The sequence below is a fragment of the Zingiber officinale genome, chromosome 7A, assembly GCF_018446385.1.
Source record: "Zingiber officinale cultivar Zhangliang chromosome 7A, Zo_v1.1, whole genome shotgun sequence".
Lineage (NCBI taxonomy): Eukaryota > Viridiplantae > Streptophyta > Magnoliopsida > Zingiberales > Zingiberaceae > Zingiber > Zingiber officinale.
This window is the reverse complement of record NC_055998.1, coordinates 103,031,656-103,048,029: the sequence shown is the minus strand read 5'-3', so window position 1 is coordinate 103,048,029 and position 16,374 is coordinate 103,031,656.

Sequence of the window (16,374 nt, the reverse complement as noted above, 5' to 3'; positions counted from 1 at the left end):
ATTTCAGGATTATCAATATTTTTAACTATACATTCAGATTTTGTAAAGTGAACTGAATAACCACTATCACACAATTGACTTATACTGAGTAAATTAAAGTTAAAGTTTTCAACTAGTAACACTTTTTGAATAGTAAAATCGGATTTGAGTTCGATGTTACCTCTTCTGATTACCTTAAGTTTGTCGTCGTTGCCGAATGCAACAAACCCTAAACTCTTTAATTTGAGCTTTGTGAACTTTAACTTATCTCCAATCATATGTCTGGAGCATCCACTATCCAACATCCACTGATCCAATTCTTTATGTTCAGCGGTGTCAGGCCCTTCGGAAACGGATACGGATCCGTGGCTTCGCTCGGACTCGGCTTCCGACTCGCTCTCGCTCTCAGACAGATTGATCTGGTCCCAGGACATTAGTGTGAGTAGACTCGTTTGATCGGGTTCGTCGTCGGTATCTTCTTCTGAGGATTCGTCTCATGTCGCTTTCAGCACCTTCTTTTTCCTCTGCTTCTTTGCATCCTTCTGATTTGGGCAGTTAGCCTTGATGTGCCCTTTCTGGTTGCACCCGTAGCAAGTTACTTCGAACTTGACTTTAGAGCTTGGTTGACTCTCCTTGGATTGGACTGCTTTCTTTAGGTCCCTCTTGTTGAAGCCCTTCTTCTTCTTGTAGAGCTTCTTCACAAGATTCACGAGCTCGGAGGTCAATTCGTCGTCTTCATTGTCTGAGTCGAGTTCGTCTTCCGACTCCGGTTCAGTTCTTCGCCGTGATCTTGGTTCGCGTGTTCGACTGGTACCTGCAACCAAAGCAATACCCTTCTCGGTTGGTTGTGCATTAGTTTGTTCATGCAGTTCAAATTTCGAAAATAATTCATCTAGTCTAATGGAGGATAAGTCCTTGGAGACTTTGTAGGCATCTACCATTGATGCCCACAGTGTACTCCTCGGAAAAATGTTGAGTGCGTACCTTATGATGTCCCAATTCTCGACTCTTTGCCCGATCGCATGGAGGGAGTTGAGAATGTCTTGTATGCGAGCGTGGAGTTGACTTGCTGTCTCTCCGTCCTGCATTTTCAGATTATATAATTTATTGAACAAGAGGTCTCTTTTACTCACCTTGGTGTCGGAGGTGCCCTCGTGGAGTTCGATCAACTTCTCTCATAGCTCTTTTGCGCTGGAGAACGGTCCAACTCTGTTGAGTTCTTCCTTGGTCAGTCCGCACTGGAGGGTGCAGGTAGCTCTGGCATCGGCTTCCACTTTCTTGATTAGTGATGGTTCCCATTTTTCGCAAGGTGTAGGCTTGCCATCTTCGTCGGTTGATAGTTGCAATCTCATCTTGATGATCATCCATGTGTTGAACTGTATCTTGAGGAAGGTTTCCATTCGCCCCTTCCAGTACCCGAAATCTTCTCCGGTGAAGAGCGGGGGACGAACGGTGCTGAATCCTTCTTGTTGGGCCATTGATAATATGCACAAAAGAAAAGAAAACAGAAATGTCCCACGACTAGGTCTTGGATTAGCAGTGCGGGAAATAAAATTAATATCACGAGCTCGAGTGGTGTTGCACCAACTTTGAGCAAAAACCGATTCAGAAAAAAAATTAAAATATAGCTATTAAGCTAGATTCTAATTGACTCCGTAAAAATTGAAAACACCACGAAAGAATTGCGTGATCGGTGGTTGCACCAGATCAACGCGACCCCGCTCTGTTACCAATTGTTGGATCGAGAAGCGCTAGAGGGGGGTGAATAGCGCTCATGGCTATTTCGCGTTTCAGAATCATAAATCGTTTGAGTAATAAAGCAGCGGAATAAATAGAAAGAATCACACAAACACAGAAGACACAGGTCATTTACTTGGTTCGGAGCATGTAGCGACTCCTACTCCAAGACCCGCGATCGTTGATCGCTTACTATGGGCAACAACTATATCGTGCAAAGAGTTTGTACAAATGTAAGTTACAATAAGTGCAGTAATTAAAGAAAACTTATACCAACGACAGAATCAAACAATATCGGAGCTTCGAGTCGTCAGGAACTTGAAATAGCACTTCAAGGTCTCACGTAGGCAGTAGGTCGATGAAAGATTGATTTAGAATTTCTGTCCTGAGCCTCTGCCTCGAACCCCCTTTTAAACAGTGCTGGAGGCGCCTCCAATCCTATCCGAGGCACCTCCAGGCTGCCGAGTCGCACCCGTGGATCAGCTCTGATCTGGTCGCGCCTTATCCCATTGAAGGCGCCTCAAGGCTGGTCCAAGGCGCCTCCAACGCCTGGTCCAAGGCGCCTTCAGCTTCCTCCAAGGCACCTCCAGCTCCTCTGGACAGCTGGCTTCGGCTAGCACCCGAGGTGCCTCCAAGCCCTATGGAGGCGCCTCGGACACTGTTTATCCGAGGTCAAATGTGCTTTTTTGTTCCTGCAAAATGTATTAGTCCCAAACACAAAACCCTGCAAAACAAAGTTAGCACAGACATATTATAAGTGATATAATCGACAGTCATTGGACTGTCCGGATCTAACTTCGGATTTCCAACCGAAAACCCTAGGTCGACCCGACGCCTACTGTTCCCTCTACGAGGAACGCGTCCTCACCTACTCTACTCAGGAGATTTACATGCTGCCAGTGCGATCCTCCAGATCGAATGGACTTTTGCTCAGTGTTCGAAGCTTCCGGACTTTCTGCTGGACTTCCGCTTCCCGGCCCGTCCAGTCTTCCACCTGGTTCGCGACACTAGGAATTTCCACCTAGGGTTACCCCCTAGGACTTTTGCCTGAAGCTCTCGACCCGCTAAGACTTGTTGGTGCGGGAAGCATCCGACGATCAAACTCGTGTATTGATAACGACAAAGAATTCAAAGTTAAGAATGTTTTTTAGTCTAACAAGTCTACTTGAGGATTTCAGGAAAGTCCTAGCTGCAGTTAGGCAAAGGGAAAACCCTAGGGGGCGGTAACCCTAGGTTATAGGGGGTGGTAACCCTATGCGGAAAGTCTTGGCAGGTCGAGGGCTTCAGGCAAAAGTCCTAGGGGGTGGTAACCCTAGGTGAAAAGTCCTGGTGTCGCGAACCAGGAGAAAGACTGGACTAGCCGGGGAAGCGGATGTCCAGCAGAAAGTCCGGAAGCATCGAGTGCTGAGCGAAAGTCCAGTCGATCTGGAGGATTGACTGGCAACAGGTAAATCTCCTGAGTGGAGTAGGTGAGGACGCGTTCCCCGCAGAGGGAACAGTAGGCGTCGGGTCGACCTAGGGTTTCCGGTTGGAATTCCAAAGTCAGACTCGGACAGTCTGAATACTGTCAATTATTACTCATTATGTTTTATCAGATTCTAACACTATCTTGCAGGGTATTTTGCTCGGACTAACCTTTGTTTGCAGGTGAGGAGCCTACTGGAAAAAGGCTGTCCGGGCGCCCGGGATGGATCCGGGCGCTTTATCCCTGTCGCGACTTCGCCACGTGGATCATCCCTGTTGGTTGGCCACGTCACACTCCAGGCGCCCGGAAGGGATCCAGGTGCCCAGAACCGCATATAAAAGGAGGGTTGAGGTGCAGCTTCAGAATAACAATCATCTAAGCAATCTCCTTGCGACAAGCTGCTAACAAATCAATCCAGAAGTGCTGCAACGACTCCCCGACAACTCGGAGCTTCGGATTTAATCTTTTTGTTGTCGGTATAATCCTTTTACAGCTTTGAATTGTAATTAGTTTGTAATACTCTTAACGAACTTATAGTTGTTGCCCATCGAAAGCGATCAAGGATCGCGGGCCTTCGAGTAGGAGTCGTCACAGGCTCCGAACTAAGTAAATCCACTGTGTTCATCTGCTTGTGTTTCTTTCATTTCTGCTGCATTTTTTACTCGAGTGTTTTACGATTTCGATAATCGAACGAAATAGCCACGAGCGCTATTCACCCCCCCCCTCTAGCGCTTCTCGATCCAACAATTGGTATCAGAGCGAGGTTGTCTTGAATCAGTGCAACCACTATTCAAGACAAGTTTTTCGTGGTTTTGTTCGGAGTCGATTAGAATTTAGCCTCATAGCTATATTCGAATCTCTTTTTACAAATCGATTTTTGCTCAAAGCTGGTCATACCACTTGAGCCTGTTATTTTTTCCTTCCTCCCGCACTACTAATCCAAGACTTAGTCTTGGAATAGATCTTGTTGTTTCTGTTTTTTTTAGATCTAAATGGCCCAACAAGAAGGATTTAGCACCGTTCGTCCCCCATTATTTTCCGGAGAAGACTTCGGATATTGGAAGGGGCGAATGGAAATTTATCTAAAGATCCAGTTCGACACCTGGATGATCGTGAAAATAGGATTGCAACTACCAACTGGTACAGACGGCAAGCCTACATCCTGTGAAAATTGGGAGCCAGCATTTATCAAAAAGGTGGAAGCCGACGCCAAAGCCACCTGCACAATCCAGTGCGGCCTTACCAAAGAAGAGCTCAACAGAGTCGGTCCATTCTCCTCCGCAAAGGAACTATGGGAGAAACTGATCGAACTACACGAGGGCACCTCAGAAACCAAGGTGAGTAAACGTGATTTGTTACTAAATAAACTATATAATTTGAAAATGCAGGAAGGCGAGACGGCAAGTTCTTTGCACGCCCGAATTCAAGATATTCTGAATTCTCTACATGGAATCGGACAGAAGGTAGAAAACAGAGATATAATAAGGTATGCCCTTAACTCATTCCCTAGGAGTACACTATGGGCATCAATGGTAGATGCCTATAAAGTCTCTAAGGATTTGTCCTCCCTGAAATTAGACGAATTATTTAGCGAATTCGAACTCCATGAACAAACTAATGCACAGCCATCCGAGAAAGGGATTGCTTTGGTTGCAGGAACGAATCGGACAAGGGAATCAAGAGTACGGCGAAAAATTGAATCGGAATCAGAAGATGAACCTGACTCAGAAGATTCAGAAGATGAACTGACCAGCGAACTTGTGAATCTTGTAAAGAAGCTCTACAAGAAGAAGAAGGGCTTCAACAAGAAAGATCTACAGAAGGCAGTCCAATCCAGGGAGGCCCAACAAAACTCAAAGGTGAAGTTCGAAGTCACATGTTACGGGTGCAACCAGAAAGGGCATATCAAGGCCAACTGTCCCAACCAAAAGGAGGCCAAAAAGCAAAGAAGAAAGAAGGCCCTAAAGGCAACCTGGGACGAATCTTCTTCGGAGGACGAAGACGACGAACTCAACCAAACGAGTTTACTCGCATTGATGGCCCGGGACCAGATCATCGAACCCGAAAGCGAGTCAGAAGCCGACTCCGAGCAAAGCCACGGATCTGCATCCGTTTCCGAAGGGCCAGACTCCGCTGTAAGTATTCCTAGGCTTAATAATTTAGTCAATTATTTACTTCGCAATTAGCCAAGTCAAATTTGAAAATTAAGTCACTTTTAAAAGAAGTAACCATTCTTAAAGGAGCAACTAACTCAAAATCTTTAACTGAAGATTCAACTCAAGTACAACAACTTGAGAAAGAAAATTCAAATCTGAAAAATCAGTTAAATGATTTAAAAATTACCTTAGAAAAGTTCTCTCTGGGTTCCAAGAATTTGGATCTAATTCTTTACAATAAGACTGGGCTAGGATATAAAAGTAAAAAGAAATATAAATCGTATTTATCCTTAATAAACAAACAAAGTAGTAAATCAGTCTAAGCATGGGTCCCCAAGTCCAAATTGATAAATCAAAGTGGACTTGGCCAATACTGGATTCCGAAGGATCAAATATATTTCCTCGACAGACCATATCGAGGTCGTGATCCAGGGAAAGCTAAAATGAAAACAATTAAAATTCGAAATTAAATTAAAAATCTAAAATCAAATTCAAAATTCGAAATTAAATTAAATCTAAAATCAAATTCAAAATTCGAAATTAAATTAAAAATCTAAAATCAAATTCAAAATTCGAAATTAAATTCAAAATTCAAAATTAAAATTATAAATGAAAAATAGAAGGAGGGTCCAAACTAGCTGGCACCTCCAACTGAACTACCCGACAGGGTAACTGAACCTAATTTACCCGGAATGGGTAAAACAAGAATAGATTACCTGGCAGGGTATTTAAGGTTAGATTAAAAAGGGATAAGTTTAACTTGAACCACAGTACTGGTGAAGTTTTTTGGATGATAGTACGTTAGGGAAACTTGGGCATCGCATGTCTAGGAAGATATGGCTTCGACCTGGTGCATTTGGCCAAGTGGAACTGACCGAAGCTACCCTTAAATGGATCCTAACTAGTTAGACCAAGTTTTAGTATTAAGTTCAATGGGTAGGACTATTTGGAAGACCTCGAAGGCATGGTTACTTTAATGAGCTCCTTGTGACTCACCATAGCCCAGAAGTTTATCCAAAGAATGCTTACTTGTTGAATCCAAAGCTAAACCTGAATCTAACACAAGACTAAACAAACCCCTTAAATTGAACCTCAATTCATCTCACAAAAACTATAGGATTCCCTGATTGAGAAATTAGATCGGGTGAGATGACTAAGTAATTTCAAAATTATTTAAAAAAAAAAAACTTAAATTTCAAAATTATTTTAAAAACTTAAATTTCAAAATTATTTTAAAAACTTAAATTTCAAAATTATTTTAAAAACTTAAATTTCAAAACTATTTTAAAAACTTAAATTTCAAAAATATTTTAAAAACTTAAATTTCAAAATTATTTTAAAAACTTAAATTTCAAAACTATTTTAAAAACTTAAATTTCAAAATTATTTTAAAAACTTAAATTTCAAAATTATTTTAAAAACTTAAATTTCAAAATTATTTTAAAAACTTAAATTTCAAAATTATTTTAAACTTAAATTTCAAAATTATTTTAAAAACTTAAATTTCAAAATTATTTTAAAAAACTTAAATTTCAAAATTATTTTAAAAACTTAAATTTCAAAATTATTTTAAAAACTTAAATTTCAAAATTATTTTAAAAACTTAAATTTCAAAGTTATTTTAAAAAAAAACTTAAATTTCAAAATTATTTTAAAAACTTAAATTTCAAAATTATTTTAAAAAAAACTTAAAGTTCAAAATTATTTTAAAAAAAACTTAAAGTTCAAAATTATTTTAAAAAAAACTTAAAGTTCAAAATTATTTTTAAAAAAAAACTTAAATTTCAAAATTATTTTAAAAACTTAAATTTCAAAACTATTTTAAAAACTTAAATTTCAAAATTATTTTAAAACTTAAATTTCAAAATTATTTTAAAAAACTTAAATTTCAAAATTATTTTAAAAACTTAAATTTCAAAATTATTTGAAAAACTTAAATTTCAAAACTATTTTAAAAACTTAAATTTCAAAATTATTTTAAAAACTTAAATTTCAAAATTATTTTAAACTTAAATTTCAAAATTATTTTAAAAAATTAATTTCAAAATTATTTAAAAATCTTTACAAAAATCAATTTCAAAATTACTTAAAAATCTTTTTCAAAATTAATTTCAAAATTACTTAAAAATCTCTTCAAAATGAATTTCAAAATTTTTCAAAATTTCAGAATTATTTTTAACCCAAATTCCAAATTAATTCAAACTCAATTTCAAAATTTGAATTAATTCTCAATTAAAGATGGTTATGAATCAAGTTTATTTAAGCATCCTTAAGATTAAATTAAAAATTAAAGCTTAAATAATACAGATACCACGGTCAAAAACCGGGGGCAGGCGCCCCCACGACCCCGGGCGCCCGGAACACGTCCGGGCGCTCGGAACCCCTTATATATAGGGGGCAGCAGGCGCCCCCTACCCTTGCACTCAAATCTTCCTCCTTAGCTTCCTAGCTTATTTGCGAAGATTTTGAAAATTAAAATTTTCCGCGGTTGATCCGGAGTCGTAACTCAACCGAGGTCGTCAGTTCTAAAATTTATTACAATGGCTCCTTGGTAAAATTTTTTATCCCCTCCTAAACTTTCTTTCTTATAATTTTTCTTCTTAGTGTAATGTTAGTTTGAAATTTAGGAAGCGTACTAAATCTGGTGCTGGGCCCTCTACCCCTAGCATTGACCCTAGGTTTCCCACCGAAGAACTTAGGATTAAGTTTATGTCAACAAATTACATGGCCATTAGAACCAAATGTATAGACAGATCGTTCTTTTTACGCTCCTGTATTCCAGTCTCCGAGACTATAAACCACTATAGGCTGCGAAACCTAGTTGAGTGCGCCAGCGCAGTAAACATAAGTCTATGTGCCGAATTTTACAACAACCTGGTGAAAGTAGACGACTACTCCTATACCACTAAGGCAGCTGGCACGGATATCACATTATCTCCCACCACAATTCGTGAGTTTCTAGGGTTACGAGAGTCACCATGCACCTTCTTATGCTACCCTCCTAGGGAGCTACCTTTTGGAGATCCTTACTCACATATTACCCTTGATACGATCTATTCGTCCTTCTTTGAGGACCAGCGTGATCCCACTGAGACCCAGTTTAGGTCACTTAACCTTAGAATTCAGGACTACGCCCTTTATAGGGTTCTAGTACTTTGTATTCTACCGCTTACCACTCACGACATTGCGGTGATGCGTCCATTTCACTCCTTCCTGCTCTATGCCCTGTGTCAGAGGTTAGATATGGACATCAGTCTTCACATCTTTTCCACTATCATTTATGCAGCTGGATTCGTGACCAGCAGACGAGTACATATGCCTTATTGTCATATTCTGACAGCTTACATGGCCTCATTACACATTGACGTCACCAGAGGTGACATCCGCTACATGACCGAGTTTGACATCATAGGAGCTAGGAACTTTTCCCTAGCAAATATCCATATAGACGATGAGGGTACCATGTCCTGGCGTAGGGGGGCACAGCACCAGCAGGCGGAGGAGGCAGAGCATGATGAGTTCATGTTGGCATTATTTCCTGAGGAGGCTGCTCCTGCCCCACCACCTCCTCGAGCACCACACCCAGCTCCCCGCACTCTCGCTGATCGAGTCTCCGGAATAGAGAGGACTATGTCGAGTCTCCGGCATGAGAACTCCGAGTTTCATCAGTCCATGCGACGAGAGGTCTCTGATCTTCGACGAGAGGTTTGACAGGAGGTCTCCGACTTACGACGAGACGTACGACAGGAGCTCTCCGACTTGCGCCGAGATCTACGAGAGGACGACCGAGCTCGTCACACTGAGATCCTGACACTACTCCGGTCGCTGGGTTCCGGACCACCTCCCTCATCATCTCAGTAGTTCCTACTGTTGCTCTATTATGACTTTAGTACAGCTTGTAGCAGCTCTATTATGACTCTTGTATCTATATCGACTTTTTAGTCTAATGGACAGTTTCACTTCAGCCGTGATTAACTATACCTTAACCTAATAAATTAGTCCTTTAGTCACATTCTTTTATAAATTCTAGGAAAAACAATTTTCAAAACTCCAATTTTAATAGACTTTCAAAAGTTGGGTTTAGTCTAGGATTTCCCCTAGATATCATGTTCCCCTAGAATTAAGCCAGAGCATCTCACAAAACACCTAGGTCTACCTTGATTGTGATTGAAAAACATAGAATGGTGTGAGATGCATAGGGTATAGCCTGGACTCAAGAATGCTTATATCTGTGCATCAATATGAGTCTGAGCGTTAAATATGTAATAAACATTAATCAAGTTAAAGTTCTCCAGCTCTAGTCAAGTCTATCTGGACCTAAATAACTTAACTTGACTAACCTGGTAAAAGCTATTGTCCTATAGACAATCAGCAAGTAGCTAAAGGATAGACAGTTGGCAAAGGATACTCTTTTTTTTGTTTGTTTTGTTCTCTATGGCTCTGATACCTAATATATAAACATGACTTGTGCTTGGACTTAAGGACCAACTGAACTTAAAAGAATAATCTTGTTCTAAAAACTTAAATTCCAATTGACCTTGAACTTCCAAACTCTGTTGAATATTGCTAACTTTAATCATGCACAAATCTTCACACATTGCCCATTTTTTAATTATGGCAAAGGGGGAGAGTAGCAAAAGAAAAGTAAACGAAAAAATTTTTCAAATTAAGGGGGAGCAAAAATTAAGGGGGAGCCAAAGTTAAGGGGGAGTATATAGGGCAAAATTTACTTTAGTTACCTCGTTCATCTATACTTAGCAAATTTTGCCTGTGTTTAAAATGACTATCTATTCGCTTGTTTGCTTAACTTCGAATTCGTGTTGCCATAATTAAAAAGGGGGAGATTGTTGGTGCGGGAAGCATCCGACGATCAAACTCGTGTTTTGATAACGGCAAAGAATTCAAAGTTAAGAATGTTTTTTAGTCTAACAAGTCTACTTGAGGATTTCAGGAAAGTCCTAGCTGCAGTTAGGCAAAGGAAAAACCCTAGGGGGCGGTAACCCTAGGTCATAGGGGGTGGTAACCCTATGCGGAAAGTCTTGGCAGGTCGAGGGCTTCAGGCAAAAGTCCTAGGGGGTGGTAACCCTAGGTGAAAAGTCCTGGTGTCGCGAACCAGGTGAAAGACTGGACTAGCCGGGGAAGCGGATGTCCAGCAGAAAGTCCGGAAGCATCGAGTGCTGAGCGAAAGTCCAGTTGATCTGGAGGATCGACTGGCAACAGGTAAATCTCCTGAGTGGAGTAGGTGAGGATGCGTTCCCCGCAGAGGGAACAGTAGGCGTCGGGTCGACCTAGGGTTTCCGATTGGAATTCCAAAGTCAGACTCGGACAGTCCGAATACTGTCAATTATTACTCATTATGTTTTATCAGATTCTAACACTGTCTTGCAGGGTATTTTGCTCGGACTAACCTTTGTTTGCAGGTGAGGAGCCTGCTGAAAAAAGGCTGTCCGGGCGCCCGGGACCAAACTTTATCCCTGCCGCGACTTCGCCACGTGGATCATCCCTGTTGGTTGGCCACGTCACACTCCAGGCGCCCGGAAGGGATCCAGGCGCCTGGAACCGCATATAAAAGGAGGGTTGAGGTGCAGCTTCAGAATAACAATCATCTAAGCAATCTCCTTGCGACAAGCTGCTAACAAATCAATCCAGAAGTGCTGCAACGACTCCCCGACAACTCGGAGCTTTGGATTTAATCTTTTTGTTGTCGGTATAATCCTTTTACAGCTTTGAATTGTAATTAGTTTGTAATACTCTTAACGAACTTATAGTTGTTACCCACCGAAAGCGATCAAGGATCGCGGGCCTTCGAGTAGGAGTCGTCACAGGCTCCGAACGAAGTAAATCCACTGTGTTCATCTGCTTGTGTTTCTTTCATTTCCGCTGCATTTTTTACTCGAGTGTTTTACGATTTCGATAATCGAACGAAATAGCCACGAGCGCTATTCACCCCCCCCCCTCTAGCGCTTCTCGATCCAACAAGACTTTCCGCATAGGGTTACCACCCCCTATGACCTAGGGTTACCACCCCCTAGGATTTTCTACTTGCCTAACCGCAGTTAGGACTTTTGCCTAAGTACCACTTAGGACTTTCCTGCAAGCTCCATGAACTTGTTAGATCACAAGACGACTTAACTTTGAACCTTTTGCCATTATCAAAAGTTGGGTTCGATCGTCTAATACTTCCCGCACCAACAGAACTATCATCCATTGTCCGAGACGAACCAGTGTAGGATGTCGAACCATCAAATGATGTGCTGCTAGATGAATTTCATGACCATCTGCTCAGTTATTCTCGCTAGCGGCTCGGCTTCAACCCATTTGGAGAAATAATCCACTGCGACAAGAAGAAACCTTCGCTGACCTATCGCAATGGGGAAGGGCCCAACAATATCCATACCTCACTTGTCGAATGGGCAAGAGACTGTGGACGCCCTCATTTCCTCGGTCGGTTGGTGAGAGAGGCTATGGTATTTCTGGCAGGACAAACAGGTGGCCACCGTCCGAGCGGCGTCCTCCTGGAAAGTCGACCAAAAATATCCTGCCAGGAGAATCTTCCTTGCTAATGAGCGGCCGCCCGGGTGTCTTCCGTAGGATCCTTGATGTACCTCTCACAGTATGTAGTCGGTGTCCTCCGATCCGACGCATTTGAGTAGAGGCCTAGAGAAGGCTTTCTTGTAGAGCTGATCTCCTATGAGGGTGAACCGACCAGCCCTTTTCCTCAGTAATCGAGCCTCCTCCTGATCGGATGGCGTGGCTCCCGACCGTAAGAATTCTATCAGAGTCGGGAAGGTAAGTCCTTCCATCCTATCAATGTGGGCCACTAAGGATACCTGCTCGATCGATTGTGATATGACAATCGGCGATAACGAGCTGGCCAGTTTGGCCAACTCGTCTGTAGCCTGGTTCTCTGACCGGGGGATCTTTTGTATGATAACCTCCTGGAAATTGGCCTTCAGCTTTTTGAAGGCTTCAGCGTAGAGCTTGAGACGAGAGTTACTTGTCTCGAACGTCTCGGTCAGCTGCTGGCGGCTAATTGTGAGTCTGAATGGATGAGGACTTTGATGGCTCCAACGTGCCACACGGCTTGTAGGCCGGCTATTAGCGCCTCGTACTAGGCTTCGTTGTTTGTTGCCTTACAGTCCAGGTGAACGGACAGCTGCATCCGCTCTTCCTGGGGGAGATGAGTAATATACCAACCCCACTCCCCTGCCAAGTAGACAAACCATCCACATATATTTTCCAAATGACTTCAGACTTAGGATTTTGTACCTCAGTGACAAAATTCATCAAGGACTACGCTTTGATGGTTGTTCGGGGTTGATATTGAATATCGAACTCACTAAGCTCCGTCGTCCATTTGATTAGATGTTCGGACGCTTCTGGATTTAGGAGTACTCTCCCCAAGGGACTGTTGGTCATCACGATGATAGAGTGGATGAGGAAGTACGAACGAAGCCTCCGAGCGGTGAGTACTAAAGCATAAGCCAGCTTCTCGAGACTGGTATAGCGAGATTCAATGTCTTTCAATATATGACTTAGGAAGTACACCGGTTGTTCCTCCCTGTTCTGCCTAACTAGCGCCGAGCTGACCACATGCTCGGTCGAGGATAAATATAATCTGAGTGGCTTGCCGATAGTTGGCTTAGCTAGTACAGGCAACAACTTAAGGTATTCCTTAAGTTCTTCAAACGTCCGGTCGCACTCCTCGTCCCATTGAAATTTGGTGGCTCGGCGCAATATCTTGAAGAATGGTAGGCTCAGGTCGGATGATTTAGAGATGAACCGAGATAGTGTTGTTATCCGACCAGTGAGACGCTGGCCTTCCTTTAAATTTATAGGAGGCGGCATGTCCTATAGTGCCTTTACTTTGCTGGGGTTTGCCTCGATGCCTCGCTCGGTGACGATATAGCCTAGGAAACGTCCGCTTCTTGCGCCGAACAGACACTTGTTTGGATTCAGCTTGATTCTGTATGTCCTGAGTGTTTGTTAAGTCTCCTTGATATATGCACATAGATCAACAGCTCGGAGAGATTTGATTAGTATATCGTCGATGTATACCTCCATGTTACGACCGATCTACCGTCTGAACACCTTATTCATTAACCTCTGATAAGTGGCCTCAGCATTTTTCAGTCCGAACGGCATGACATCGTAGCAGTATGTTCCATCAGTCGTGATAAAGCTGACCTTTTCTTGATCTTCCCGGGCGAGCGACACTTGGTGGTATCCTTGATATGCGTCCAACATGCATATCAGCTCGCATCTAGCAGTAGAGTCTACCATTTGATCGATCTGAGGTAGCGGGTAGAAGTCCTTAGGGCATGCCTTATCGAGGTCGCGGAAGTCGATGCAGACTCGCCACTTGTTGCCCGGCTTGGAGACCAGCATGACATTTGCGAGCCAGCTTAGGAATTGACCCTCCCGAATATGGCCAGCCTCCAACAGCTTCTCAATTTTTGCCCGGATGATCAGATTTTGTTCGGCGCTGAAGTCTCTTTTTCTCTGCCTTACCGGTCGAGCGTCCGGTCGGACATAAAGTTCGTATTGTGCAACGCTCGGCGAGACCCTGGGGAGCTCATGCATCGACCATGCGAATACATCGTAGTTTTACTAGAGACAGGCGATCAGCTCCACCTTCTGCTCGGCTTCCAGATTGGACGCTATAAAAGTTGTTGCCTCCACTTGGTCAAGATGGATCTGGACTTCCTCTTTTTCTTCATAGACTATAGTGGGCGGCTTTTCAGTGATGGCACTTACCTCTAGCCGGGGAGTTTTCCGAGCAAACTTGGCCTCGGTCTTGACCATCTCCACATAGCTGCGCCGAGTGGCCAGCTGGTCCCCTCTGACTTCCCCAAACCAGTCTTCTATCGGGAATTTGATCTTCTGGTAGTAGGTTGAGAAGACTGTTCGGAACTCGTTGAGGGCCGGTCGGCCCAAGATGACGTTGTAGGTTGAGGGGTGTCCACCATGATGAAGTTGGTGGTTCTAGTCCTTCGGAGTGGCTCCTCTCCGAGCGAAATGACCAACTTAGTTTAGACGACTAGTAGAACCTCGTTGCCAGCGAACCCGTACAGGGGGTCGCCATTGGCAGTAGCTCGCCCCAGTCAATTTGGAGCTGGTCGAAGGCCTTCTTGAAAATTATATTCACCGAGCTACCTGTATCAACGAAGATTCGATGAATAGTATAATTTGCGATTACCGCTCAGATGATGAGGGTGTCATCATAAGGGACTTCTACTCCCACGAGGTCTCGGGGTTCGAAGCTAATTTCGGGCCCGCTCGCCTTCTCCTGGCTGTAGCCTACTGCATGAATCTCCAGCCGCCAAGCGTACGCCTTCCTGACTCGGTTGGAATCACCGCTGGTTGGTCCGCCAACGATGATGTTTATTTCTCCCTGAGTGGCGTTGCTCCTATTTTCCTCCTTCCGAGCGAATGGTCTGCTCCGCTCGTGCGAGGCTCGGGGATGATCAACGTTTTCCCTATGCTGGTTATAGTGTTGTCGCTCGGGTGATCTTCTGACGCTTTCTCGCCGCCCGGCGGTTTGGTGCCCGTGTCGTCGGTTGGGAGAGGGAGATCAGTAGCAATAGCCTCTTGGCACTAGTCAAGCGACTGGTGTCAGCTCGCGACAGTTGCGGGTGTTGTGCGATGCCGATTGGTGGAAAGAATATAACATAGGCGTCGATACATTTCCTTTTGATTTTGGACGCACGGAGGCCACATGTTGTACGGCGTGAGTCCTTGTCTCCTGGTGCTGTCGCACTCCTTCAGCTCTGGGCCCCCTTGGCGGCTGGTGCCTGGTGGCTGTTCGACGGTCGGCGCTCGCTCGGCGCCGAGGGTTCGGCTGACGCCTCATTCCTTCTAGCCGCTTGGGTCTCCTCCACATTTATGTACTTGGTAGCCTTCTTGAGCATGTGGTCGTAATCCCGGGGGGACTTTCTGATGAGCGATCGGAAGAAGTATCCTTCGACGAGTCCCTAAGTGAATGCATTAATCATGGTCTCAGATGAGACCGAAGGGATATCCATAGCTATCTGGTTGAAGCGTTGGATGTACGCTCAGAGAGTTTCTCTTGGTCCTTGCTTCAGAGAGAATAAACTGACGCTTGTCTTTTGGTAGCGTTTACTGCTTGCGAAGTGATGTAGGAAGGTCGTTCGGAAGTCCTTGAAGCTTCGGATCGACCCGTCCAGCAGTCTTATGAACCAGCGTTGTGCCGAGCTAGAAAGTGTGGTGAGGAAGACTCGGCACTTCACGCTATCTGCATACTGATGAAGAGTAGCAGTGTTGTCGAACTTACCTAAATGGTCGTCTGAATCAGTCGACCCATTGTACTCTCCAATCACCAAAGGAGCATAGTGCCTTAGCAGAGGGTCTTGCAGAATTTCTTCATAGAACTGCCTGTTGATCCGCCTGGGCAAGGCGTTGCATCGGGGTGCCTTGCCCTTCTGCGTGTCCCGAACGGGCACTTCATCTGATGAAGACCCTCGCTCTTGATTCGCCTGCGCGATCTCCAAGGGCGTTTGAAATAGGGCCCGATGGAAATGTATTGACATGGGCAGAGCCTCCCCATGCATGCCGGTCGGCAATCTATTCTGTCCCCATATGGAATACTGCTCCGGTCGGTCTTCATGGGTTGCTCGGCCTCCTAGTGCTGAGGTCGCTTGCTGTGCCTGTCGATCGGCTAGCGCTTTCTGCTGCTGCTACTCGACTATCTTTGCCGCTCGTATTTGTATGAGCACGTCGAGCTCCTCTTGGGTGAGCGTCATGGTGTGCAGTCATCCAACTTCTTCCATCCTCTCGGCTCGTATGTAGATGTGTTCCCATAGACGGCGCCAAATTTGATCCTGTCAGAAAGTCGAGGCGGTGGATGCTGGGGACGTGGCACTCCTGTTGACCATGCATAGACTCTGGATGATGCGATCTTGCAACCACAAAAAACATCAGTGTCGAGCCAGGGAGGGGTTCCCCGGCGTTGGCCCTTCGACGCTCAAGTCAGTCGCCGGTGATGTGGAAGCAGAGAAGCAAAGTAGCGAAGCAGCA